Here is an 8,379-nt window from a genome sequence, read left to right as displayed (position 1 = left end):
AGTCACTTGGAGACAGGAAACACGATAGTGTTTCCATACAAGATTTTCTACAGCAGTGAAGTAGAAGTAAATGCCAGTGAAAACAGACATGAGCCTCTGGCTGCAACCAGAGCAGTGAGGGACAACAGAGACAAGGAAGTGCACACCTGCATGGCTCAATCCATACGTGCTCCCCGCTTTGGAGCTAGTTTATTGACTTGTGGGCTGATGTAGACATCTGGCAATGATTTTGTGGGGTCATAATTTACTTTTTATCTCTACATTTCAAATTCAGTTCCAGACTGGAGTGGATCTCAGTTGTATCCTACCAATACAGAACTATGGCTACTGAACTTATTTTCAACAGATCATGTAAAACGCTAAGCAGAGCTGGATTTCAAAACAGAGCCATATTTTGGCAGGAGTCCTCACAAACGGGTCTGCAGAGCATCTCAGTGGTTTCATCAAGCTGGGCTCAGCTCCACGGCCCTGCAGAAAGCTCAGGTCAAACAAGTCCCCGTTTCATGTTGTGCTTGTGAACATTTTCATGGTCACCTTCCCACCACCTTGACTTCCACTTCAGCTCAGGGCTTTTTGGTCAGTCGAAGGGATACATTTGACTTGAGTTCAGCTGAGATTTTGCTCAGAGAGCTTGAAACAGAGTGAAACCAGAGCAGGAACAGAGTGAAACCAGAATGTTATGAATTAGCAGTAACAAGATGTCCGATGAATGACGTCAAAACTTACTGAAGCTAAGCCTGCAGTGATACACAAAGAGCCAGAAGGCAGATAGGAACAGCAGAGGAAGCCAAAAAGGAACAATGCAGCAATGATAAGATAGCCGCTGGCAGAGAACAATGCAAAAATGATTTGGGCTAAATTTGCAGCAGAAAACAGTGCCTGGCGCCAAGAAAGAAACCCGAGGAACATGGCAGGACTGACTGCAGTATAAGTGATGGGTCTAGACAAGAGGGAGAGGCCAAGTGCCAGAGGCAAGGCTGGAAGGAGGAGATCAGAGGCCCAACCCTCCCAACAGCATGGAGACATAGTTCCCTCCTTGTCAGAGATGAAAAACTCCAGAAAAAGACCGTAGCTACAGACTGGAGTCCCGCGTGTGTCCGAGGGAATACAAAATAAAAAGGTGGGTGTGGAAGAAGCAGAGAGAGGGCAAAAAAAAGGCTGGTGGTAAACAGAGTGGAAGTGGGTGAGGCAGGGAACAGGATTCAGTTCAGACTGACACATCAGTTATTTATTACTGTTTGTATCCTGATATCTTCCATCTCAAAAGGAAGGCAAAGGCTTTGTCCTCAAGGGCCGGTTATCTGCACCCGAGGGCGGCTGGCAGCAGCGTGGTTCCCGTGACGAGGGACCACGTCCCTGTGATGGAGGTGGCGCCAGGCTGACCTTGTGCGTCAGCTGCGAGGTGCGGTGACGGGAACAGGAGCTCGGGGCGCGGGTCGGTGACAGGCTGCTGTCACATTTAACCTTTCTTTGTGGGCAAATTAACTAACTAAAAGAAACGTGGGTTGCTATGAAGGAGGGAAAAGAGAAGTGGTTTGGGTTGGAAGGGACCTTTAAAGGTCATCTAGTCCAACCCCCATGTAGGCGTGTGCCTAGCTGCAGGCATCAAACAAGTCTTGCAGCCTTGACTGAGCATTAGCTATAAGCCTTTTCTGTTTTTCTGAATTAAACTGATGCTTTAAAAACTTTGTGAACTTGAAATCAGGGACAGCAAAGCCAGTCTTGCTCTATTTTTCATATTTGTTGCCAGAGGCTTGTTGGCAAAATTGTACTCTTTGTACTTTTACAAAAGAAATCTAGGACATAATTATTTGAATAGGGGCCTATATGTGATAAAAATCTGTTTATAACCACAACATCTCCAGCCAAATGATTGACGTATACATTTCTGTCCTTCCATTGATGTAACTTTTCAATTTCCTGTTGATGTCTAAGCTTGATTTATTTTTCCATTTATTTGGGTTTTACAAAGAGCACTAAAGAGCTTGGCACTTGCGTCTCTTTTTTTCGTCAGTTCAACCCTCTTAGTCCTCGATCACTTCATTGTTTCTTCAAACAATGAAGAAGAGAGATGGAAAGAACAGCTGTGAACAGCTGGCTTGTTCGCCAGGTGTCTGACTGGTATTCGAGTATCCTCTTTTGAGGGAGGCCTGTATTCCCTGAAAAACCCTAAGAAAGCTAAATTCAGGGTTCACTTTATTTGCTGCATTCACACATGGTGTGACATAGATTTGCAGAGATCCTAGCAAGAGGCCTGAAAAATCAAAACAGACAAGAAAAGCTGCTTCAGGAAACCTCAGGGGTTTTTCTCTCCAGTTGCACCCCAGCTGAATCGAGCTGAGAGCTCTGCAAGACCTTCTCGGGCAGATTTTGCCAAGTTGCTTTTGAGAGCTCTTCTTCTCATCATCCAACTCCTCTCTCTCTTCTTCACCCAAGATCATATTCAGCAAAGCAGTGGTCAGGAGTCAGAGCTGGAGACCACTGGCTCTGCAGAGCCACTTCAGCAGTGGCTGCTCACAACCATGGTGACTCTTGCATTTTATTCTGCCTGCAAACACTTGGGCAAAAAGCCTGTACCTATCCCCAGCTCATAAAAGTCCTCTGGTTCCTTGAAAGTAGCTATGTGTCGCCAGCTGTCCCAAGGTAGTAGAGTCTTGAAAGCAAATCAAGAAAAAGCAGATTGAATTCATATGCAAAACTGATTTATTGCCCACAGATTTGTAACATGATCACACCAGCCCTCAAACATGCCCCAAGAATAGTGATGTATTCCTTACATCCCACCCCATGGAGGTTTATTCAAGGCAAACAGAAAGAGAGGCAAACACACATATGTCACCCTGAGGAGAGACATACAGATTTTGTGCCAAACAGACCTGGGGAACTGTGCAGCAGCTCCACCTGCAATGGCAAAATTGGTGCGCAGCACTGCCGAAAGTTGGAGCCTTCAGTTCCTGACCATCCCTCTCTCAGCCTGCGTACTGGAGTTTCTCTTGTATGTCTGCAGCACCTGTCTTTTCTAGGTCACCTAAAGGTGCCAGCACCTATTTTCCTCCTCCAGGCTGCAGCTGTGCTGGTGAAGAGGTTACTATCCCCAGCAAACCCCCAGCTCTTGGCACACCAAGTGCCTCTGGCTCACGTGCTCCCACCTGTGCCGGTCGCAGCCAGCCAGGCTGGCAAAATTCTGATTTACTGGGAACGAGGTAGGAAAGAATATAGCCCTTAATCTTCATAAGCAATAAAACAAGAAGCTGTAGCGCTCTAAAACCAGAAGCTATGGCTCTCACTTTGTGATTTCTCATATTAAGTGCTTTACTACCTACATTAATAATTGCCTTTCTGGCAGCCACAATGTAGTTAATAGCCCAAGTTGAGCTAAACACACATGCCTGAGCTGAACGCTGTGTGCACCTAAATCCATCCCAATTCAGCAAAGCATGTACTGCAGTGCCAGGGAAATAAGGGAAGTGTATCCTTAAAGACCTGGCTAAAGTTCTTTGTCCAGCACCAAGTCAGAACCATGGAAAGGATGGGATAGCTTACAGAGCACAGTATTGAGTTTGATAGTAACTCAGATGGGGTTAGCAAAAGGAGATTCACTGAATTTGATGCAACCATGTCTGTATCATTCTGATTTTCCATCTGCGTTATCTTGATTAGCTCTTGCAGAAGATATGTTATGGACAGAAGACAAACCAGGCGAGCAGCCCAGCTCCAGCAGAATCAAACCCAGTCTAAGTCTGCTTTACCCATGCATGACCCACTCCAGGAGACTTGCATTCAATATCAAACATTTTCATTTTCTTCCTCCTGTTTTTAAGCCATTTCACCATTAATAATGAGAAGACATTTACATTTGCAAATGCTTCTCAAGCAGCCGAAGACAAGTGGACTAAGTAAATATTTCACAGCACTTCAAACTAGATTTGCTACAGTTTGAGGTAGTTGAGCTTTCATTAGAAAGTTACCTAGAGATGAAAAATAAGCATGCTCCCTTTCTTCAGGTATTATTCCTCTATAGGCTCTCACCGTACAGAGTAGCGCTGACTAAAACGCACCCATGCCCAGTTGGTACCAGCCCAGTTATGTTGATAAAGTTATAGAGATTTATCCCACATGAAGATTTGGACCACTTCTAAAATCAAGTAATGGGTTTTACCTTTTACATCAAATCTGTCTTCCTGGTTAACAAAATAATTCCATTTTAAACTATTTATATGAATGTTCAACATCATTTGAATTACATCTTACTGGAGATCATGAGAAGGAGTGCTGGCTGACCATCACATCTTGTGAACCCACTGGCCAGGGTCGAGCTCTCTAACCCCTCAGTCCCTTTATCATGCATCATCCTGGACTTGTGCACACTCCTCTGTATAAAAATTAATTTTTTCCTTGTAAAATCCATATCAAAAGCAAATGTCACAGCACAAAATCAGATCCTTTTGGGTTTTGCAGCACCAAACAGAGAGCCCTAACGCCAGCAGAGCTCTCCAGCAGGGAGCTCGGGTAGCAGCAAACACCAACACCCCATTTCTCTTTGATACATCTCAGCTGGGTGATGGTTTTGAAGGCTGTATCTCACCTGGTGCCCTGAGACAAAGAAAAAGCAATCAGAAAAATAGCTGATCAGCATCTGCCACCTTATGGCAGCTGGTTATATTTCACTGAGGACCAAATCCTCTCCAGCTGTGTCTTTTCTAGTAAGTTGATTTGCAGATAAAGAAAATTGGATTTAAGTCAGTATGTTGCCCTGCTGGGTATGGGGGACTGTAGGTGAGGAGTGGTTTTGTGAATGAAGTAGCAATGGTGTCTAAGCTTTTTGGGGAGAGGAGCTGAAGATGTACCGGCAATATTCATAAGCAATGCTTAATATGGTAAGACTTCAGTCTTTGTTTTGAGCTTCTGGCTTTTTCTTTTTTTTTTTTTCCCCAGCATGATTCAGGATAAGTTTAACCTCAGGTGCTGGCTGTCTCTTTCACTTCTGTAGGACCAGTCATAGTCTCAAAGTCAGACATTTCATTGACTAATGTATTTGTGGATTTAATGTCCCAGGAGGGAACTGCAATACAAATAATTAAATAGACTAGTTCTGTATCATAATGACTTTTTAGTATTTTCCCCTTTTCATCTTCTGTCTTGAATTTCTTTTCATTTCTCAAAAGCAGCATTTTAATAGCTATTTTCTAATGCTGTAGAGATCAAATAGATAACACACGCACCTCTAAAGCAGGACGTGGTCTAACCGCTGCACTCAGAGGCTTCCTGAGAAAGACCTCAGTATAAACCCTGAACAATAACAGTGGAAACTCCTTTCTCTCTTCAGATGCTGGTAAAACAGTGACACCACTGACCGAAAGAGCTTAAAAAAGGTAGAGGTCTCCTTCCTAACACGCGGCGCTGTCCTGCACGGCGGAGTGGGCTGGAAGCCCTCGGCAGTGCCCGATGCCCACCGAGGGAAGGCAACAGCACCTATGCGAGGCCAGCCCGGCCTAGCCGTGCCGTAATCTTAAACCTCAGCCGAAGGATGCCGGTAGGAAAACAGGCATAAAGTCATTATACTAAACACAGCTTGTGCTTTGCTTCGGTTGCCGGGACTTCAGGTGCACAGTGGTGCCACGTCGTTGTCCTGCGTGCTGCTGGGCTCCTGTCTAGCCCTTGTCCCACTGTTTTCAGTAGCATTGCTTAATCTCGGTCTCCTTTCACCAAAGTTCTCAAATATAACAACTTGCTCCTTGCACTATGGAAATAAGCAGGGGAGACCTGAGCGAGCGGCTCCTTGTAGCGAAGGAAGGGGGGTCCGAGCCCTCTCACGCCCGGAGCTTGTGCTAGAGGAAGGCAGGACCCCAAAAGCCATAGGCTATACACGCTCCTGTGTGTCCCCTTTGCAAACGCCACACACTGTTCAAGCAGGTGTTTGCAGCACCCAGAGGCGTCCCCAAGGAGGAGCTCAGTGGCCGCGTTTCTGCCCTTGGTGTCTGCGCACGATGTGCATAACAAACCTGCTTTGGTTGGATTTATTCCGGGCACTCGAGATTTGGAGTGTAGGTGTTGCAGTAACCATGGTTTGGGTCCTGGTCACACCAGGTTTCTCCCCACTGCCCTTAAATCTATACAGCTTCCCTCCTAAGTTACAGCCTCTTATGTGAGGAAGGCAGCTGCCTGCAGCCCACAAGCATCCACCCTCGCTGTCCTGCGCTGCAGAGACAAGGCAGGACAGGGTGTTACCCAGGAGGTCTGTCCCTTCTGATACCCCATCTCAGTCTGTTCATTACACTGTGTGAAATATGCTGGGATTGCTGTCGTCCGTATTCCCCTCTTTCAGGCTGCACCAGGATTGAAGAGGTTTATTTCCCAGGGTCTATTTTTAGCAATGACACCACATTTAAGCCAATCAAGCCCGGCAGTGACGGCTATCTCACTGGGTCACAGCTCCGAAGTGCAGCCAGCCGGAATCGGGGCAGCCACGCCGGGCACGTTGAGCAGCGTTTTCCGCAGTGCGTGAGGCTCCGCTGGCACTCTGACTGTTCAGGCTTCATCTGGGAAGCACCAGGACTGGAAATGGCTTTTTGCTTCCACATGGCTGAGTCCAGCAGAACCTGGTCCCTTTCGGGTATTCCGCTGTGTACATCCACGGCGATGCATTGGGTGACCAGTCACGCTTCGGGGCTGCTGAGGCTTAGGTCTGCCAGGCAAAATGTTTGTGTGATCAGCCCTAACCTGTTATAGTCAAAAAGAGCCAGCACGGGAGGGGCCTATTAACTCCCACATTAGATGAGATGAAGCTGTAGTTTCCTGCAGACTGATTTCTTTCCTTCAGCTGCTGCCTGCAATCCCTTTGCTCCTTGCGCTGTAGTTGCACTGAAAACAGAGCACTTGTAGTGTTCTCCCATTAGAACCTCTTCCCACGACTTTCTTTTTAAAATCTGTTTTTCCTCTGATCATAGAGTTCTTTGATGTTTTTAATAACCTCTGAACTTTTGTACTGTAAAATTCACTGTACAATGGCTTCAAGCAAAAATTATGGGGAAAAAAATGTAATTTTTAATGTACCTTTTATCCTCTCATCCCAGTTGAACTGGGTGCTTGCAGAAGAAGAGGTGCTTTTAGTCCAGAAGTGTCTATCAATCCAGGTGGACAAAATAAGAGGAAAAAAAATGAGGGAGGAACTGAGTGTGGACTTGCATCAGTGGCAGCTGGTGGCCTTGAGCCTCCAGGCAGGCAGGAGCTCTGGCTCTCAGGATAGGCTTTTGCTCAAGCATTAAATAATGGAATAGTGGAATAAATAAATAGTGGACTCCTGTTAATCCACTTTTAGAGGGTATTTTAGATGTCTTGTGCAAGCCACCATCTCTGCACTCTGGTACAGCTGGTGGCAGAGGTGATCTGGCCTTTGAAGCGCTTACAGCACAGATAAATTTTGGACATTTGAGGAAAATGTGCCCCACAGACACTGTCTCACCTGTCACTGCTAGAGCCAGCCTGCACAAGGCCTTGAGCATCAGCCAGGTTGCTAGCACTGCCTGGGGCAGCACAGGCACAACTCACTTAAGTTTTCCCCGATCCTCCAGAGACTCTCATTTGCCCGGGGGAAATGTGTACCCGCTCACTGCAGAGCCGGGGGAGCTGCCAGTGCTCCATCACTGCAGGTGCAAACAGGGATTTGAAAGATTTTCCTTAAGAAAAGTGTGCAGGCACAAAGGGCATGAGGAGGGTGAAGTGGTGAAGGCTGGTAAGGGATGGTCAGCCACAGAGCAGGCAGGAGGGAGCGGTGTCAGGTAGGGCAGGGCTTTGACACTGGCCTCGTGAGTACTGCCAGCTCGCTGGAGTGAGGCTCCACTATAAAAAGCCCCAGCGCACGTGCGGATGAGGCTCCTGAGGCGGTGTGATGCTTCTGGGACAGGGGTGCTGGCAGGCAGTATCAGACCCCAGCAACCCTTGGGCGCAGGAATATCACACAGTGAATGCCTACAGTCTGCCCTGGATGTGGGCTGGGAGGAAGGAGTAAGTAATAGTAGTGGGGCCAAATCCCCTTGTGGACTTCAGTTTTCAGCGCACTGACTCCAGACACGGGCTGCTGTGAGCAGCTCCGGCTCAAGGACAGGGCTCCTGAGAGTACAACAAAAGCATAAATGCGCGATCTCCTTGCTGCAAACCAGGCCCTGGGTACAGCCTCTGGGAGGTGTTTTGAAAGTATAATATATATATTTTGACTCAAAGGCAGTGTGTTGAGAAACTGTGGAGATGTAGAAGTGTGGAGCCTTTTCTCTCTCCAAGAGAGGACGTCCGCAGCAACGCGGAAGGTGGTGCAGTAATTTAGTCCCTGATTCTACCTCTTCAAAAGTCCCCCTAAAAGCTGGCATGATGCCTATCTAAATT

The sequence above is a fragment of the Phalacrocorax carbo genome, chromosome 16 (assembly GCF_963921805.1).
Source record: "Phalacrocorax carbo chromosome 16, bPhaCar2.1, whole genome shotgun sequence".
Taxonomy (NCBI): Eukaryota; Metazoa; Chordata; class Aves; order Suliformes; family Phalacrocoracidae; genus Phalacrocorax; species Phalacrocorax carbo.
The sequence above is the reverse complement of the archived record's forward strand: the minus strand, read 5'-3'. Positions refer to the sequence as shown.